This window comes from Salmo salar, chromosome 11 (assembly GCF_965601325.2).
Source record: "Salmo salar chromosome 11, fSalSal1, whole genome shotgun sequence".
Classification (NCBI taxonomy): domain Eukaryota; kingdom Metazoa; phylum Chordata; class Actinopteri; order Salmoniformes; family Salmonidae; genus Salmo; species Salmo salar.
Window position 1 is genome coordinate 105,437,921 of NC_138301.1, and position 18,222 is coordinate 105,456,142.

The 18,222-nt window shown below is 40.8% G+C and overlaps 1 long non-coding RNA gene across 1 annotated transcript; it reads right to left on the reverse strand.

Annotated features, from left to right (window-relative positions):
- Window positions 1-12,179: 12,179 nt before the first annotated feature.
- Window positions 12,180-16,515, reverse strand: LOC106563474 (uncharacterized). Its single transcript, XR_001319265.3, has 2 exons — window positions 16,171-16,515; window positions 12,180-12,888 (listed from the first exon to the last, which is right to left on the reverse strand). It is a non-coding gene; the product is annotated as an uncharacterized LOC106563474 (long non-coding RNA).
- Window positions 16,516-18,222: the final 1,707 nt, after the last annotated feature.

The window sequence follows — 18,222 nt, forward strand, 5'->3', positions numbered from 1 at the left end:
CAGGTCTCGAGCCCTCCCTAGTGGAACGTCAGAAGGCTTATAATAGTGAGGGGATTCGATTAATATTGCCCGGGCGCCCGGGTAAGCGTGTTTTGCACAGGGTGAAAGTTGATTGCATTCGTTTTGGAAAAGGGCTAAGCCCCGGGCGTGAGCCAGGTGCCCCGTTCAAAGCCAACGGCGAAGTCGGCTCAAAACAAAAGTGATGTCATTATGCACGATGAGTAATGAGTATAATTCTGTTTTAACATACAAACGTGATTGCTTTTAAAAAAAACGCTTTATCTGCTTTCCCAATGAAAACTAGTTTTAAAATTCAAACATATATTTTATGTGAAAGAGATGTATGTTTCTGGCCAATGCACCATGCTGCCTTGTTGACAACATGGCCGAGCGGTGCAGATTACTGTTAGATTTGATACGGGCACTCCTCCCTTACCACTTTTGCCCGTTCACCTCACTGGCCATAGACCGGTGTTTGCGGCTCAGGATAATTGAATCGATTCAATATGACGCCTGTATAGCAGAGTAAAAGGCAAAGCGAGAGGTATAATTGGGCCCAAAATCTGTCTTCTCCAGCAGTTGCCGTTTTTTCCACTCACCTAGCGATGAGTTTTTGTATGGAGGTCAACGAGAGTGTCGAATTTGGTTAACAAAAATGGAATGGCTTATTTGCAACGTGGGGTTTATTTGATCGAATAGAAGTTATAAGTATGAGGAGGACTGATTTTGATAGTACGGACACGTGACATCCCGGCAACTTTCAGGAAAAAATACTTTATATTGGGGCTCCCGAGTGGCGCATCATTTCTGTGCTAGAGGTGTCATTACAGACCCTGGTTCGATCCTGGTATCACAACTGGCCATGCTTGGGAGTCCCAAAGGGTGGTCCACAATTGGCCCAGCTTCGTTCGGGTTAGGGTTTGGCCAAGGGTAGGCTGTCATTGTAAATAAGAATTTGTTCTTAACGGACTTGCCCAGTTAGATACATGCTAAAAATACATGTCAGAGTTGTGAACGTTGTTCACACGTGTATCTGCCCTCTCATTGGCTAGAATGGTCCCAACTGCCTCTCATTTTTGAATATATATTTTTTTTCATCCTTAGACTGGCCACTAGAGCAGCCACTAGAGCATGTGATCAATATAATGGGCTCGCCAGTCCTAAAAAACACAAATGAGTTATCTCTGGTTTGTTCATCCATTCCTATGGGGAAAATCTCCAAACCATTACTGACACCCCTCTCGACCCACTGCAGTTTGCCTACAGAACTAACAGGTCTATGGAGGAGGCTGTCAACATGGGCCGACACTACATTCTCAGACACCTCAATAACCCAAAGACGTATGCAAGGATATTGTTTGTGGACTTTAGCTCTGCATTTAAAAAAATTTCTGAATGCTTAAACACTAACAGTGATTCTTGAAGCACTATCTCTGAAACCATTAACACTTGTAGCCAATGCATTTACCAAGTGTGCAGAACAGAATGCACGTTCTCTGCTTTACACTCAGTTTGCAATTTAATAACACACTTCCAGCAAAACTGTAAACATTAGTCTCTACATTGCTACACTATTTCGCCAATTGCCTTTCCACATTGACACATGTGAAAACACTTTCAGATAATGAGTTCACTTACAAATCAGAGCTTGAGCACTATAAATAGGCCACAGGTAAACATTTGGTTTGGACAACAATGGAGGCCAATATTGGACAGAGAGTAAGAGGCGTGAGAACAAGGAAGGGGAAGAGGTGTCAGGAACACAATAACTGATGAAATCCAAGCGACTGTGGTTGACATTTACATTACATTTTTGTCATTTAGCAGACACTCTTATCCAGAGCGACTTACAGTAGTGAATGCATACATTTCATGCATTTTTTATTTTTTTTTGTACTGGCCCCCCGTGGGAATCAAACCCACAACCCTGGAGATGCACATACCATGCTGGCGTTGCAAACACCATGCTCTACCAACTGAGCCACAGGGAAGACATGTTGTCAACCATGGGATGAGCATGGGATGAGCATGAGGGAGGCTGGGCAACGGGTTCAACCAAATCTGAGCCCCTATATTGTTGCAGGTATAATCCGGATATTTCGAAATGAGAACCGGTAAGTAACTGTAAGTGCTGTAGTCTTACTGGTACAGTAATATGTACTGTACTTTCATAATGAGAAGGATCTATCAATAAAACCATTCAAATGTTTTTAATTAACTGCAAGAAAACCAGTATCTGGTGGAATAGGTCTACTGTTCACCCCAGAGCAGGAGACCCACATTTTAAATATGGTCTTTGCAAATAACTGCATCAGACTGCAGGACCACATAATGGCAGATAACACCATATTCCAAAACGTCAACAGAGTGAGTCTCTATGCACTGTCTCGTCTACTGAAACTCAATAGAATCAGGATGAAGCAGCTGTACTGTACAAAGTTCCTTTCGAAAGAAACTCAGACCGTGTAAAACAACTGAGATATGAATATGTGCAGGTAAGTTATACTATCCTATCATTGGTACTGGATCTGGAAGTGTATGGTGCTACATCATATTGACTGATTCCTGTCTTTTCGTACTGTGCTACATTGTTTTATCTTGTCTCTTTCAGAGAGACATGGAGCTAGAAGCAGATGCAGTGCATCATGAGCTAATATATGTGGACGAGGCAGGTTTCAACCTTGCAAAAACAAGGGGCCATTATCATCGGGCACCGTGCCATCATCAACGTCCCGGGACACCGTGGCGGCAACATAACAATGTGTGCGGCTATGAGTCAAAACGGTGTCCTTCACCATCATGCAATCCTAGGCCCATACAACACTGCACACGTTATCACATTTCTGGACACCCTCCACAACAGACTGATCCCTAATGACCAGGGGCCAGAGCAGCCCAGGTATGTTATAATTTGGGACAATGTTAGTTTCCACCGGGCTGCTGTGGTCCGCAATTGGTTCACAGGTCACCCACTTTTCATCGCACTCAATCTCCCCCCATAATCTCCGTTCTTGAATCCTATTGAAGAATTCTTCTCTGCATGGCGTTGGAAGGTGTATGATCGCCAGCCCCTTCTACAGGCAATGGAGGAGGCTTGTGGAGACATCAATCAGGGGTCATGCCAGGCCTGGATACGGCCAGACCCACAAAGAAGGCGAGCTGTAGCCTATTTCTTTCTGTTCTTTTTTTTCTGGCACAAATGTTTTTCTTTTCTCCTACTGCGCTTTTGTTGTTTGAGGAGTGTTAGAACATTAAAACTTTTTTTTTTTAAACGTTATACCTTATTTGTATTGATAGTGTGTTATGTTCGGAATACACATCAATACTTTACACATTTGGATACCTGTGTGTATGTGTGTTTACTACATGAATGACAAAACTTTCTTGCAAACTGCTATGCCCTGCACACAGAAAAAGAAAAGGCCAAGTGTTTTTAATTTATACTTTCAGTGCATAGCTTCGTGTGCTTATTCAAATTATGGTTTGTGTGTATTGTATTGAGTTTTGCAAGAATTGTTTGCTTTTGCAAGAGATGTATACTGTTTTGCTGGTTTAGTGAAAGGGTTTGTGGTTAGTGTGTAGAGTTTTGCAAAAATAGTCTATAGTTTCAAAGATAGTGCCTAAGCAATCAGAAAAAACTGTAACACCATCATCCCAGAACTGCTATAAAACTAATTCTCTCAGCTGAACGTGTCCAGCTCCATCTGTCAGTGGATCACTGACTTCCTGTCCAACAGGACACAACACGTGAAGCTGGGAAAACACCTTTCGTACTCTTTATCCCTCAACACTGATGCACCACAAGTATGCATGCTCTCACCTCTACTATACTCACTCAACGCCAATGACTGCACCTCCAACAACGCATCGGTCAAACTACTGAAGTTTGCAGATGACACCACTCTGGTCGGTCTCATCACCGCCGGCGATGAGTCCTTGTAACATAGAGAGGTCTACCGGTTAGTGGCCTGGTGCAGTCACAATAACCTGGAACTCAGAACAGAAAAAAAACATGGAAATGGTGGTTGACTACAGAAAACGCCAGCCACCATCTCTCCCCCTCGAGATTGATGGCTCAGCTGTTAGCACGGCTGAATCATTCAAATTCCTGGGGACCATAATCTCCCACAACTTCAAGTGGGAAGACAGCATCACAGCAGTCACCAAGAAGGCACACCAGCGGATGTTCTACTTGCGGCAGCTGAAAAAACTAAATCTCCCAGTCATTCCTGATCCGGTTTTATGCATCAATCATTGAGTCATCCTCACCTCCTCTATCACCATCTGTTTTGGGTCTACATCTTGCAGCTGCAAGGACAAATGGCAACGCACTGTCCGGTCTGCAGAGAGGGTCATCGGCTGCCACCTGCCCTCTATCGAAGTCCTGCACGACTCCAGGGCAAGGAAGCGTACAGGAAAGATAATCTAAAGAACTATGAACTCTATTCTGGACAACGCATCAAGCCATCTCTGATTTGTACACAAAATAACTGCACTATACTGCATTGCACTCTGTTCATCTCTCTGTATTTAGATATATTCATACTGAAACTGTACATTTCTACATCCACTGTATATCAACCGTATACCCACTGTATATCAACCGTATACCCACTGTACATCTGTATGTCTGCTCTCTCTCTTTACAGCTCTATGCTCACTTTACCTAGTTGTATATAATGTATGTAAACTTTGTTTAAACTCCGTTGTCTGTATTCTGTCTGTAAATGTTGTCTGTCACTAGCAACACCACATCACCAAGTAAACTTCTGAGTATGTGTAAATGTACTTGGTGAATAAAGGTGAGTCTTAAATGAATGAGGAAAGAATAGCATTTTGGGATAGATGACAAAAATAAATTCTGAGATTAACACAGGTTTGGGAGATCTTATACGTTTTGTTCTATGAGATAATATCAGTCAGTTAACATGACCTTTATGAGTAATGAAGCCTTTATGTGCTTTTTTAAATTAAATAAATGCTTCAAATTTCACAAAACGTGACATTAGCTGATGAAGATTATCTAATGGACCAAAATGGACAAAATCTCATAAGCCTGTGTTTACCACAGACCTTATTTTTTGCCGTTTATCCAAAAACTCCATTCATGGCGGAGTTAGTGCCTACAAAAAGACGTCATTAATATTTCTCTCTATTAGTATTGTGTCACTACATGCATTACATCATTACATGCACACTAGCTAGCTAGAACACACTAACTAAATAAAAATACCCCTTTATACAATTCTGATGAGCATATGCTTTATGAATTTGCAAGGGAAACCCCAACCATTCTGGCCTGACAACAGGGCAGATAATAATAGACTGTTTGTATTCACATTTATTAAATGGAAGCAGTATAGCCTAAAACAAGGAAGGAGCTATATAATGACAAACCCTGAATTAAAAAATATATTTTTTAAATTCCTAGGAGAAAAAAGTACATTTAGGGAATTATTTAGGCTAATTTGGAGTGTTAAATTTCCCCAAAGATATTGTGTATGTAAGGGGTGCGTACTGGGGGCAGAGAAGTCAGACGCAGGAGAGCAAAAACTGTGTTTCCAACGGCGCAGTTTAATAATAAAAACCACCAAGAAACAGGACAATCAATAAATGGGTACAAAACCCGACGCACACCAGACATAACGTGCACAAGCACTTACAATAAATAATACTGGACAAGGACATGGGGGGAACAGAGGGTTAGATACACAACATGTAATTGATGGAATTGAAACCAGGTGTGTGGGAAGACAAGACAAAACAAATGGAAAATGAAAGGTGGATCGGCGATGGCTAGAAGACCAGTGACGTTGACCGCCGAACGTCGCCCGAACAAGGAGAGGGACCGACTTCGGAGGAAGTCGTGACAGTGTATTTTTTCCCCCACCGCTTATGTTATTGTGTGCTTCTCATACTTTAGCAACATTTTTGTGTGGAGTGGCCCCGACTGGTTGATAAACAAACACTCCCTAGATAAATGTGTATGTACATTTTCTAAAGATGGTTCTACTGAAACTGAAGTTCATGCCTTGTTTTACTGTGGGTTATACAACAAAATTAGGGAAGTTCTTTTTTGTCAGATGTCAAGCCAAAATAAAGATTTTAATAGTAACAATAATGTAAATGCCTGCGCCAAAGCATGACATTTTGTCCTCCAATGGAGAGGTTTCTTTATGAGTGCCTAATTATTCTTTATGCATACATGTGTATAAATCATGTAATGCATTATAGATAAGAGCTGAAGAACATACAGTTGAAGTCGGACGTTTACATACACTTAGGTTGAAGTCATTAAAACCAGTTTTTTAACCACTCCACAAATGTCTTGTTAACAAACTATAGTTTTGGCAAGTCGGTTAGGACATCTACTTTGTGCATGACACAAGTAATTTTTCCAACAATTGTTTACAGACAGATTATTTCACTTATAATTCACTGTATCACAATTCCAGTGGGTCAGAAGTTTACATACACTAAGTTGACTGTGAGTCAATTGGAGGTGTACCTGTGGATGTATTTCAAGGCCTACCTTCAAACTCAGTGCCTCTTTGCGTGACATCATGGGAAAATCAAAAGAAATCAGCCAAGACCTCAGAAAAAAATTGTAGACCTCCACAAGTCTGATTCATCCTTGCGAGCAATTTCCAAATGCCTGAAGGTACCACGTTAATCTGTACAAACAAGTATAATACGCAAGTATAAACACCATGGGACCACGCAGCCATCATACCGCTCAGGAAGGAGACGCGTTCTGTCTCCTAGAGGTGAATGTACTTTGGTGTGAAAAGTGTAAATCAATCCCAGAACAGCAGCAAAGGACCTTGCGAAGATGCTGGAGGAAACAGGTACAAAAGTATCTATATCCACAGTGAAATGAGTCCTATATAAAAAAAAACTGAAAGGCTGCTCAGCAAGGAAGAAGCCACTGCTCCAAAACTGCCATAACAAAGCCAGACTACAGTTTGAAACTGCCCATGGGGACAAAGATTGTACTTTTTGAGAAAGTCCTCTGGTCTGATGGAACAAAAATGGAACTGTTTGGCCATAATGACCATCGTTATGTTTGGAGGAAAAAGGGGGAGGCTTGCAAGCCGAAGAACACCATCCCAACCATGAAGCATGGGGGTGGCAGCATCATGTGGTGGTGCTTTGCTGCAGAATGGACTGGTGCACTTCACAAAATAGATGGCATCATGAGGATGGAAAAGTATGTGGGTATATTGAAGCAACATCTCAAGACATCAGTCAGGAAGTTAAAGCTTGGGTCTTCCAAATGGACAATGACCTCAAGCATACTTCCAAAGTTGTGGCAAAATGGCTTAAGGACAACAAAGTCAAGGTATTGGAGTGGCCATCACAAAGCCCTGACCTCAATCCTATAGAAAATTTGTGGGCAGAACTGAAAAAGAAGGTGCGAGCAAGGAGGCCCACAAACCAGACTCAGTTACACCAGCTCTGTCAGGAGGAATGAGCCAAAATTCACCCAACTTATTGTGGGAAGCTTGTGGAAGGCTACCCAAAACGTTTCACCCAAGTTCAACAATTTAAAGGCAATGCTATCAAATACTAATTGAGTGTATGTAAACGTCTGACCCACTGGGAATGTGATGAAAGAAACAAAAGCTGAAATAAATCATTCTCTACTATTATTCAGACATTTCACATTCTTAAAATAAAGTGGTGATCCTAACTGGCCTAAGTACAATCTTTATCCCCATGTGCAGTTGCAAACCGTTTCTGGATTTTTTATGGCGGTTTTGGAGTAGTGGCTTCTTCCTTGCTGAGCGGCCTTTCAGGTTAATTCGATATAGGACTCGTTTTACTGTGGATATAGATACTTTTGTACCTGTTTCCTCCAGCATCTTCACAAGGTCCTTTGCTGTTGTTCTGGGAATGATTTGCACTTTCCGCACCAAATACGTTCATCTCCAGGAGACAGAACGCGTCTCCTTCCTGAGTGTTATGATGGCTGCGTGGTCCCATGGTGTTTATACTTGCGTATTATACTTGTTTGTACAGATTAACGTGGTACCTTCAGGCATTTGGAAATTGCTCCCAAGGATGAATCAGACTTGTGGAGGTCTACAATTTTTTTCTGAGGTCTTGGCTGATTTCTTTTGATTTTCCCATGATGTCACGCAAAGAGGCACTGAGTTTGAGGCCTTGAAATACATCCACAGGTACACCTCCAATTGACTCACAGTCAACTTAGTGTATGTAAACTTCTGACCCACTGGAATTGTGATACAGTGAATTATAAGTGAAATAATCTGTCTGTAAACAATTGTTGGAAAAATTACTTGTCATGCACAAAGTAGATGTTCTAACCGACTTGACAAAACAATAGTTTGTTAACAAGAAATTTGTGGACTGGTTGAAAAACGAGATTTAATGACTCCAACCTAACTGTATGTAAACTTCCGACTTCAACTGTACATCCAGGTACTTTCCGCAGGTTCTGGAGTTATAGGCAAACTCATGGAAAACAGAAAGGAAAATGCTGCACACTGCTGCTCATGGTCCCAGGTGATATTTATTTACAACAACGTTTCGACCCTTATGTCTTCATCAGGCATCCATATCCCAGGTGAGGGTGGAAGGTCCTATATATATATATATATATATATATATATATATATATATAGGGGCAGTACTCAGTGCCCTCACTTCCTGAAACAGGAGGTAAAAAATGTTAACATTCAATGTATCAAAAAACATGATCATACACAGGGAACGTGATCAATATTTACAGTAATATACATACACGTACAATATTCAATTAGGATTAAAAAAACACAATTTAGACATATTGAAACTATAAAAATGATTTCAAGTCAAACTCCTCGTTAAGGCCAAGAGGAGACAGTGTGTTGAGCCTGTGGATCCAGAAAGATTCCCTTCGAAGAAGTTTCCTCTCAATGTCCGCTCCCCTGTGTGACATCTTGACCATTTCTATTCCAGTGTATCTCAGAAAACTAATAGGATGTCCAGCTTGTACAAAATGAGCAGCAACCAGATGTTTTGTCTCACCTGTCCGTATATTGCTGCAGTGCTCACTGATCCGTGTCTTAAGGCTTCTATGGGTTTTCTCTATGTAAAACAGACCACAAGGACATTTCAACATGTAAATAACATTCGTGGACATAGGGGTAATCAGGCCCTTGATCTTAAATCTTTGTCCTGTGTGGGGGTGGGTAAATTAGTTGCATTTGTACGTAAAGCTGCATTGAGCACATTGGCCACATTTGTAATTACCCTCCTTGTCCAAAAAAGTTTCCCTTTAGTCTGGAGGGTAATCAGATTTAACCACAATATCTCTCACGTTTGGGGGTCTTTTAAAAACCATACGTGGGGGATATTTAAAAATGGGTTTCTAATTGTGGGTCAGTATCAATAATGTACTAGTGCTTCCAGATAATGTCCTTAAATGCCTTCCCCAATGGTGAGTATTGGGTGAAGCATGATGGGACATGTTCTGCTTTTTCTTTGACTTTTGGTTGAAGGTTTTCCAACTGTGTTAGTCCTTCAAAATGATCATTGGCATGTTTTACCCAATTGTCTTTGTACCCCCGTTCCTTAAACCTTTGAGTAAGGTCTGTGGTCTCTTTCTGATAAGAGGCATCAGAGCTGCATATTCTTCTGATTCGACTTAACTGACTCATATGGAGACTTTTAATAAGTGGACGTGGATGAAAGCTGTCACCTTTAAGGAGGGTATTCCTGTCTGTAGGTTTCCTGTAGAGATCTGTAGAGAGGGATGTTTTGTCCTTAATAACCATCACATCAGGAAAACTGATTTGTGATAGGTCATAGTTAATGGTGAAGTGAAGGTGTTCATTCACAGAGTTTAGCATGGAATTCCAAAAGTTCTTCCTGGGTGCCTGTATAGATCACGAAAATGTCATCCACATATCTCAGAATTAGGAGAATATTGGAGAGAAAAGGGTTAAGGTCTGGATTCAGCACCACCTGCTTTTCAAACATTCGTAGATATAGGTTAGCATAATTAGGAGCCATATTGCTCCCCATCGCTGTCCCTTTGGTCTGGAGGAAGTCTCCTCTGAAGAGAAAATAGTTGGAGGTTACTACCAGTTCAGCGAAGTCCACAATACAATTGGTGCTGGGTAGAGCATTAGGGGGACGTTCATTGAGGTAGAACATGAGGGCCTCTAGGCCGCCCTGATGGGGGATGTTAGTATATAGACTGGTAACATCAAAAGTACACAGAATAGAATTTTCAGGTATATGGTCCACAGATTTATACAGATTAACAAAATCAATAGAGTCTCTAGTGTATGTGGGGAGGGAGATCGCCCAGGGTTTCACAAAATGGTCTACAAAGGTAGAGATATTCTCTGTCAGAGATCCGTTACCTCTCACAATGGGCCTGCCTGGTATAGGTGGTGTCATGCTCTTGTGAATTTTGGGTAGAGCGTATATGACAGGTGTGGTTGGACAGTCAACTTTCATAAACTCATATTCTGTCTTTGTAATTTCCCCTTCATTCAAAAAACTGTGACACTTTATCATGGATCAGCGATTTCAATTGATTAGAAGGGTCCTTTGGGAGTCTTTTGTAAAATTCATCATCAGAATTTCCTTTTCATAGTCTGCTGCATTTAGTATCACTATTGCACCTCTGTCGGCAGGTTTTATAATGATACTGGAGTCATTTTTCAGTTCCATAAGAGATTATTTCTCTGCTTTGGACATATTGTGGAATACCTTGTACTGTTTTTTCTTAGCCAGGAGATTATGTACATCTTTCTCAACTAGGCGGAAATATGTTTCAAGAGAGGGATTTCTTTTGGGTAGTAAAAATGTGCTTTTCCTCTTAAAATATGTATTTTCCCTTATCATGTCCTCAGGGCGAGAGTCAGGTTATCAATTGTCATTCAGGTTATCAATGGGAAAAACATTAGCATTGTTTCCTGTCTGGTTATTAATATCGTTCAATAGATTAACATTGGCAGGTGCATAGGTAGCAACCCCATTACCAAAAAACTCAGTCAATCTCAAACGGTAGAAAATGTTTGAAAGTCTATAAATGTATCAAAGTCCTTGGCCTGTGTTGGGACAAATGATAATCCCTTACCTAGGGTAGGTGAACATGTATAAGAAATAGACCTGTTGGACACATTTATTACCGGAAACTTATTCAAAGGGAATCTTTCTGGATCCACAGGCTAAATAAATATCACCTGGGAACATGAGCAGCAGTGTGCTGTGTTTTCCTTTCTGTTTTCCATGCATTATAGATGACACCTGTACCATGTGTGACTATAATTGTTTTTAGTGTCTCAAAACTCAATTTCAGTGTTCTACAATGTGGTTTAAAAAAAATCTGGATTTGGTATTATTGTATCACTGTGACAGTGACACTTACATTTTTCTAACTCTACTTAGTCAGTCCTCTTTCTTCATGGAGTTTACTGTTGAGGTCAAACTATTGACACTGTTGACATATCACACACACACACAAAATATATTTCTTATTAAGTGCACTATGAAACTCCTCTGACTGGTAATATCACTGTGAGATTCCTGAAGTGACTCATCCAGGGACCGCAATGTGACAATTAAAGTAAGTTCATGACGTTTTTGGGTGTTTCCCCAGCACAATGGTGATTTCATATAAACTGAAGAGACCTTAGGAAGATTAGTAGAGCTAAGAGATAAGGTAAGGCTGGGTAAAAGGTGTGGGAGTGGGAGTGGAGAGTCTTATAATAGTACATCTGGGAATATTTTTGCTTTCACTTTTAATAGCCCCTCCCTGGCAGGTTTGTGTTAAAACACCCCTCACCCTGTGGCAACACTCAGGAATACTAAGACGTCTGTAAAATTCTTGAATTTAGAGAGACATTTTTTTTCACTAACTTTCATGCACTTATAACAGGTATTATAAACTGGGTGGTTGAGCCCTGAATGCTGATTGGTTGACACGGGTATGACAAAACATTTATTTTTACTGCTGTAATTACTTTGGTAATCAGTTTATAATAGTAATAAGGCACCTCGGGGGTTTGTGGTATATGGCCAATATACCACGGCTAAGGGCTGTATCCAAGCACTCCGTGTTGCGTCGCGCTTAAGAACAGCCCTTAGCTGTGGTATATTGGCAATATACCACACCCTCTCAGACCTTATTGCTTAATTATATTATTTAAACAATCAGAGAGTGTTTTCAGTCTTTATTTCCAAGGTTAGCAACAAAACAATTGTATTGTCTTCAAATAACTTGCAAATGTATACTATACAGAATATTATCATAGGTTTCTGACAATTTATCAAACATATCAATGAGTTCCTTTGCTCCATATAAACCCCTGTGTGTGCTCAGTAGGATAGACACAGCAGTGGCCTACAGAACTGACAGGCAGTTGTGTTGCAAACACTGGCTGTCAATTCATAGGTCATCACCATGCATCCCTACTCTGAATTCAAACCAAAGTTTGGAGGGCATACATATCTTCACATGATGTTGTCATAGAAAACAAGGAGCACATATCTCTTGAATGATCTAGAGACTGTTCTAAATAATACAACATTTATCATAAAAAAATCCATGACAATGTGGTAAAAGCAGATATAACTGAGTTCAACCGAAAGGACTGTGATATTCTAAACATTGATTCTATGTCAGAGCTGGCTAGGGGGTGACTCTCTGCAGGTAACAGCATCTCCACTGGAACACAGACAACTTCCACATGGAGTTGCTGTTACAGCCAGCAAGCACCAGATTTGTCCACAAGCTGTTCATAGCACACTCTGCCTCCTACAGGATAACGATATTACTGCATTCATGCAACATTGAGCTAGGCCCATATATTGAGGTCACACCTTCAGTTGTTTCTGGTGGGCGTATGATATCTCACTTTGAAATACCTGAAACAGAAGTACATATAAGGTCAATTACAGGGAATTTACGTGGGGTTAAGTCTAGGACTCTGACTTAGTCATTCGGTACTGGTACATGTGAGGAGCCTGCAATAGCAACTGACTTTGACCTGTCATTCCCCCTCTACCATCTTTATGACTGGCTATAGTCAACATCATAGCACACAAGGGCCAAGGCCTGTCTAGATAACAGGCTTTTTATGGTGGCTGTCAACATAAGGGTGCATTGAGGATTGTGAACACAAGTTGAACATAATGGTGTGTCTGGCTTCTCAATAACTATGTTCCCTTTTTAATCCTACTTTTACTTCACCATCAAATGTATTTAGTGTTTGGTATACTGATCATTTATTCCTGATGGAATATTGTTACTCATTTCTTTATTTTATTTCTCTTCCCTATCATGCTCAGCATTCCCTCTCCTGCTCTGATATCTCTGAAGACTTTTCCTTGCAGTAAACCTCTCTATCTAGGGAAAAACAAAACAATAAAGCAATTAAAAAACGGGGACACTGACCCTCACGCCCCCGTCTGACTCATCGCACTTGTTGTCAGGCACACTCTCAAACACTGCCTTTTTCACATGTTCTATCTCTCATCCATTTATCATTGTGTGTTGGCCATGTAGCTCAGTCGGTAGAGCATGTTTCTTGCAATGCTGAATGTCATGGGTTTGGTTCCTGCTGGGGCCAACCCTATGTAAAATGTAACTTAGAGCGTTGGGCCAGTAATCGAACGGTTGCTGGTTCGAACCCCTGAGCTGTCTAGGTGAAAAATCTGTCAATGTGCCCTTGAGCAAAGCACTTAACCCTAGTTGTTCTGGATAAGAGCGTCTGTTAAATGACTAAAATGTCAAAATGACTGTAGGTCGCTTTGGATAAAAGCTTCTGCTCAATGGCCTACGTTCTTCTTATTTTTAATTTTATTTAACCAGGTAGGCCAGTTGAGAACAAGTTCTCATTTACAACTGTGACCTGGCCAGGATAATGCAAAGTAGTGCGACACAAACAACACAGAGTTACACATTGGATAGACAAACGTACAGTCAATAACACAATAGAAAAATCTATATACAGTGTGTGTAAATGTAGTAAGATTAGGGAGGTAAGGCAATAAATTGGCCATAGTGGCAAAATAATTACAATTTGGCAATTAAACACTGGAGTGATAGATGTGCAGAAGATGAAAGTGCAAGTAGAGATACTGGGGTGCAAAGGAGAAAAAAATAATAACAATATGGGGATGGGGTAGTTGGGTGGGCTATTTACAGATGCAATGATCGGTAAGCTGCTCTGACAGCTGATGCTTAAAGTTAGTGAGGGAAATATAGGACTCCAGCTTCAGTGATTTTTGCAATTTGTTCCAGTCATTGGCAGCAGAGAACTGGAAGGAAAGGAGGCCAATGGAGGAGTTGGCTTTGGGGATGACCAGTGAAATATACCTGCTGGAGCGCGTGCTACGAGTGGGTGCTGCTATGGTGACCAGTGAGCTGAGATAAGGTGGGGCTTTACCTAGCAAAGACTTATAGATGACCTGGAGCCAGTGGGTTTGGCGACGAATATGAAGCGAGGGCCAGCCAACGAGAGCATACAGGTCGCAGTGGTGGGTAGTATATGGGGCTTTGGTGACAAAACGGATGGCACTGTGATAGACTACATCCAATTTGCTGAGTAGAGGGTTGGATGTTATTTTGTAAATTACATCGCCGATGTCAACGATTGGTAGGATAGTCAGTTTTACGAGGGTATGTTTGGCAGCATGAGTGAAGGATGCATTGTTGCGAAATCTTTTAGCCGATTCTAGATTTCATTTTGGATTGGAGATGCTTTATGTGAGTCTGGAAGGAGAGTTTACAGTCTAACCAGACACCTAGGTATTTGTAGTTGTCCACATATTCTAAGTCAGAACCGTCCAGAGTAGTGATGCTAGACGGGCGGGCGGGTGCGGGCAGCGATCGGTTGAAGAGCATGCATTTAGTTTTACTTGCATTTAAGAGCATTTGGAGGCCACGGAAGGAGAGTTGTATGGCATTGAATCTCGTCTGGAGGTTTGTTAACACAGTGTCCAAAGAAGGGCCAGAAGTTTACAGAATGGTGTCGTCTGCGTAGAGGTGGATCAGAGAATCACCAGCAGCAAGAGCGTCTCTTCTTCTTATATATTAACAACTTTGTCAATTGGTCTTCATGTTTAAACGCTGGCCCAGCTTAGGGTTAGTTCAAATGCTTTAAAATAGATATAATGTATTACATGCCATTCTCCTGCACTCTCTGTCACACACACGCACACACACACACACACACACACACACACACACACACACACACACACACACACACACACATTGAATGACAGAAATATAATTAAATCTGTTAAATGTATATCTTGAAATACTCTCTGTTTGTAGGGAACTGATTTTAAACCATCTGTTTTCCCTGAAACTGCTCTACTCCAGCTGTCACTGTATAAAACAGTGGAATGTCAAATGATGTTTGTAGGCCTATGTGGCGAAACTTGTCCCCTTATTCAAACAGCCTCTTGTTAGGACAGCCGTTTACCCTTTGAAACTGGAAGTAGAAAAATCAAGTACTGAGGTTTGTAACATAATAACGTTATGTTTTCCATTTTAAGGCAAAGACTGATGTTGAGAGTTTATCTTACGAACAAAGGTTGGCATGGGATGGGTTGACACCTTTTGTGGATGGATACATAGGAATCTCAGTTTCATGCCTTTACAGGTCCAATGCAGACATTTTTATCTCAATATCAAATCATTTCTGGGTTATAATTAACTACCTTACTGTGATTGTTTTCAATTAAAATGGTCAAAAAGAAACAAAAATAGCTTCTTAGCAAAGAGCAATTTCTCAAGCAAGAATTTAGCTAGAACTGTCTGGGAGAGGTCTGAGTGGGGAGGGGAAAACTAGCTGTTATTGGCAGAGAGGTTTGGAACTCTCTTTCTTATTGGTCTATTAACGAATTGGCCAAAACGCCATCCTTACAAAACAGGCTGAAATTTTAGCCGGTCTTTTCAAGCAGTTCTTACATTAAAAAAGCATTATCATAATTTTTACTTTCACAGTATTATTCCAACATCATAATGTGGAAATATATATGAAACACAGGATAATCACGTTTTTGACTGAACTAGGCCTTAACATTATTCTTATCCTATCTAACATGTCTTGTGAATGTACAGTTGTAGGAAATGTAAGTCCTGAATATGTGCTAACACATTCACACAGACAAACATCATACAAGCGCAGTACTCACCTTCAGATGCAGCCGTGCCTGGCCCGGTGGCTTTCAGAGCACGAGGCCAGAGGTTAGGGAGCGTCAGCTTTTGGGGGGTGCAAGGATAGAAAGGCATAAATAAGGAAAGAGCAGTCTAATGTAGCAGAAACGTCTGATAGAAGGCAAAACAGTGATGAACATATACAAAGACAGCCTCACTAAGAGGAGAGGTAGAAAGGAGAAGGAGTTTAGGGTGCGTTTGTCAGCAATGCCATGGCAGAGAGAGTGGCCAGTTTAAGAGAGATTAGGAGTGGGAGCCAAGTTAATTATTACACTCCCAGTCAATATTTAACAGTCTCAATGCCCTGCCCCTCAATCCAACATCCTGATTCCACAGACTCACACTCAAGGTAGGGCTACAGTGAAACACACTCGTAATTCTCGTTTGTTCCATTCACAAACACACAGTCAACACACAAAAACGGTGCCAATGACAGCATAGCACACATTGTAAAACGCATTTGTAAATCCACCATTCCATTTGTCATTACCACTGAATGTATGATTATTTGACCTCAACGTGACTTCCCATGAATGCACTTGATCTCATTGGCTCATCAGTGTGATCTCCATGTTATGTGGCAGCACTGATTTATCATTAAACCCGTACTAAAGTATACAAATGAGTGGAACTCTGCACCTTGATCAATGTCAGATTTCTCCACCAACTCTGAATCAGTGCTCTGAGCGAAAATATAAAATGTTTCAATGAAAAAACACTGGTGTGGTTGGATAAACTTTTGTTCTAGTTTGTGTTTTTTGGAGTCACTAGACTAAAGTCAGAAACATCCCAAACTATTCAGTGGTCGACAAGCTGGCGGCGTTTTGTCAAAAATGTTTGTTACATACTGTGAAAGAAATGCAAAAGGGGTGAAACAAATTCATGCACACACACACACACAACATACACACATGCTTGTTTAACTATTCTTGTGGGGACCAAACAATTGATTCCCATTCAAAATCCTATTTTCGCTAACCCCTAACCCTAACCTAATCCTAATTCTAACCCTAAACCTAACTCCTAAGCCTAAAATAGCCTTTTCCTCGTGGGGACCAGCGAAATGTCCGAACTTCTGGTCCCCACAAGGATAGTAAAACCAAAAATATCCCCCCCCCCCACACACACACACACACACACACACACACACACACACACACACACACACACACACACACACACACTCACTCACTCACTGGCTCTTAATTACTGGAGTAAGAAAAGATGAAACTCAGTGAGATCATGAGGCAATAGTGCAGGAGGAAGCACAAGACTCTGGACTCTAAACACTGAACAAGGGAAACAGATTTTATAATAGCATAATAAAAATGCTTTTGAAGTGTTAATGGTTGTTATCAACAGGGTTAAAGGGTACACATTTCTTTTATCAGTGCAGAGATATAAAACATATCTAAAGTTACATATATATTTTACTTCATTTCTAATAGCACAGACCTTTTACAATTCAATTCAGCAACATCCTCTGGTTTCTCAGTTCCTACTTAATCCAACAGGCCATTGCAGTAAAATTTCATCTCTCCTCATAAAGTGTGAATGTCTACTGAGAACTAAGAGATGATTGTAATGAAAACTTCCCACAGCATCGTTTATCGTCATGTATAAAAAATATGAATCCCTGCTTAGACGAGCAGAAAGAAAATACTAAATAAGCTCCACACCATTGATATGAGGACACTGAAAACATGAGTCTCACAAACACATGGTTTGTGTTGAGGCCCCCTCCCCTCCAATAGGTTTTGTAATACTTAAACATTCCTTCCTCCACCCTATGAGGTCTTAGGATCAAGTACATCATTTGGCCAGTTTAGCAACAATCTTTTCCTTTTTGTGCCATCTGAACCTAAACTAGTTACCCTTTCTAACTTGTCCTTATTGCGGTCTATCGACAATCAGGTGACAAACGTCATTCACATTTTATTAGACACATGGCATGTTGCAAAAGCCCGTGTGGATGTGTTATTTCCCTGAGAGAACATGACACCTCTTCAGGGTATTATTTCTTTTGGGAC